Here is a 2,500-nt window from a genome sequence, read left to right as displayed (position 1 = left end):
TCATGACATGAAACGATTCACTGAGTCAAGATATGAAACGATTCACTGAGTCAAGATATGATACGATTCACTGAGTCAAGATATGATACGGTTCACTGAGTCAAGATATGATACGGTTCACTGAGTCAAGATATGATACGATTCACTGAGTCAAGATATGATACGATTCACTGAGTCATGACATAACGATTCACTGAGTCAAGATATGATACGATTCACTGAGTCATGACATAACGATTCACTGAGTCAACATATGATACGATTCACTGAGTCATGACATGAAACGATTCACTGAGTCAAGATATGATACGATTCACTGAGTCAAGATATGATACGATTCACTGAGTCATGACATAAAACGATTCACTGAGTCAAGATATGATACGATTCACTGAGTCAAGATATGATACGATTCACTGAGTCAAGATATGATACGATTCACTGAGTCATGACATAACGATTCACTGAGTCAACATATGATACGATTCACTGAGTCATGACATGAAACGATTCACTGAGTCAAGATATGATACGATTCACTGAGTCAAGATATGATACGATTCACTGAGTCATGACATAACGATTCACTGAGTCAACATATGATACGATTCACTGAGTCATGACATGAAACGATTCACTGAGTCAAGATATGATACGATTCACTGAGTCAAGATATGATACGATTCACTGAGTCATGACATGAAACGATTCACTGAATCATGACATGAAACGAATCACCGAATCATGACATGAAACGAATCACTGAATCATGATGATATGAAACCTGAGCCTAGACACGACCACAACACATGATGTAGTCCGCCGGGTCCAGATCAGATGTGGACTCTCCCCTCATCGACACGACTGATCCTCAACAAACTCTTGATCTTCATATGGAACTGGATAATATATATGTGGCGAGCAGGACGAGGGCCGTGAGAGATACGAGACCGGTGCGTCGCGCAGTTGTTGCTCATTAGTAATCACGCCACCGGCCTCGTCCTGCTCGCCACAATATATATTATATCATTTTGCCTGAATCATAATCACACACTGTTCGTTCGTTGGCCAGAGGAGAACTGAGCGACTGAGCCTGGGTTCTCCCAAGGGTTTTTCCTCCATTCCGTCACTGATGGAGTTTTGCTTCCTTCACTGTCGCCTCTGGCTTCTGTCTTGCTTAGTTGTGGACATTTAATATCCAACAATATTATTGATCTCCTGCATTGACACCATTATATGAGCTGAGCTGGACGATGACATCACGGTTTACTCCAGAGCAGCTATATATATAAAAAACATTTTTTGAGTGTCTATGTGTGTGTGTGTGTGTGTGTGAGTGTGTGTGTCTGTGTGTGTGTGTGCGTGTGCGTGTGTGCGTGTGTGTGTGTGTGTGTGTGTGTGTGTGTGAGTGTGTGTCTGTGTGTGTGTGTGTGTGTGTGTGTGCGTGCGCGTGTGCGTGCGTGTGCGTGCGTGTGCCTGTGCGTGTGCGTGTGTGCGTGTGCGTGTGTGTGTGTGCGTGTGTGTGTGTGTGTGTGTGTGTGTGTGTGAGTGTGTGTCTGTGTGTGTGCGTGTGCGTGCGTTCGTGTGTGTGTGTGTGTGTGTGTGTGTGTGTGTGTCTGTGTGTGCGTGTGTGTGTGTGTGTGTGTGTGTGTGTGCGTGCGCGTGTGCGTGTGCGTGCGTGTGCGTGCGTGTGCCTGTGCGTGTGCGTGTGTGCGTGTGCGTGTGTGTGTGTGCGTGTGTGTGTGTGTGTCTGTGTGTGTGTGTACTGTGAATCACACTCACCTCGCTCAGCAGTTCGGAGGCGTGTCTGGCGTGTTTAGTCTCAGTCGTCTCTGGCAGAAGAGAGTACAGACTCACAGAAGCCTCTCTCTGCGCCTCCTCCTTGTATTTCCTCTGAAATGAAAGCGAATATTTACACCCTGCAGGGCTGATCCTGACACATGGCTGACATACGGCTCACACACACACGGCTCACACACACGGCTCACACACGGCTGACACACACACGGCTCACTCACACACACACACACACACGGCTCACACACACACACGGCTCGTGCGGGCGCAGTACCTGGCTCAGGAGGTCGGTGGCGTCTCTGGCGTGTTGCGTCTCCAGGGTCGCGGGCAGCAGTGAGTACAGAGCGCTGGACGCTCCTGACACACGGCTCACACACACGGCTCACTCACACACACACACACACGGCTCACACACGGCTCACACACACACACACGGCTCACACACACACACACACACACACACACACGGCTCACACACGGCTCACACACACACACACGGCTCACACACACACACACACACACACACACACACACACACACACGGCTCGTGCGGGCGCAGTACCTGGCTCAGGAGGTCGGTGGCGTCTCTGGCGTGTTGCGTCTCCAGGGTCGCGGGCAGCAGTGAGTACAGAGCGCTGGACGCTCCTGACACACGGCTCACACACACACACGGCTCACTCACACACACACACACGGCTCACAC

The 2,500-nt window shown here is 49.3% G+C and overlaps 1 protein-coding gene across 1 annotated transcript in view; it reads right to left on the bottom strand.

The window, feature by feature from the left end:
• The window catches only part of LOC306992660 (uncharacterized protein), a 29,156-nt gene extending 27,027 nt beyond the window's left edge, over nucleotides 1-2,129 (bottom strand). Inside the window, exons 1-2 of the mRNA XM_079601791.1 lie at nucleotides 2,072-2,129; nucleotides 1,783-1,893 (exon numbers count right to left, since the gene is read on the bottom strand). The gene's annotated coding sequence lies outside the window, so the exon portion shown is untranslated. The remainder of the gene's footprint in view (nucleotides 1-1,782; nucleotides 1,894-2,071) is intronic.
• Nucleotides 2,130-2,500: the final 371 nt, after the last annotated feature.

This window comes from Phoxinus phoxinus (assembly GCF_949152265.1).
Source record: "Phoxinus phoxinus genome assembly, chromosome: 24".
Classification (NCBI taxonomy): Eukaryota; Metazoa; Chordata; class Actinopteri; order Cypriniformes; family Leuciscidae; genus Phoxinus; species Phoxinus phoxinus.
This window is presented reverse-complemented; position numbering and strand designations above follow the sequence as displayed.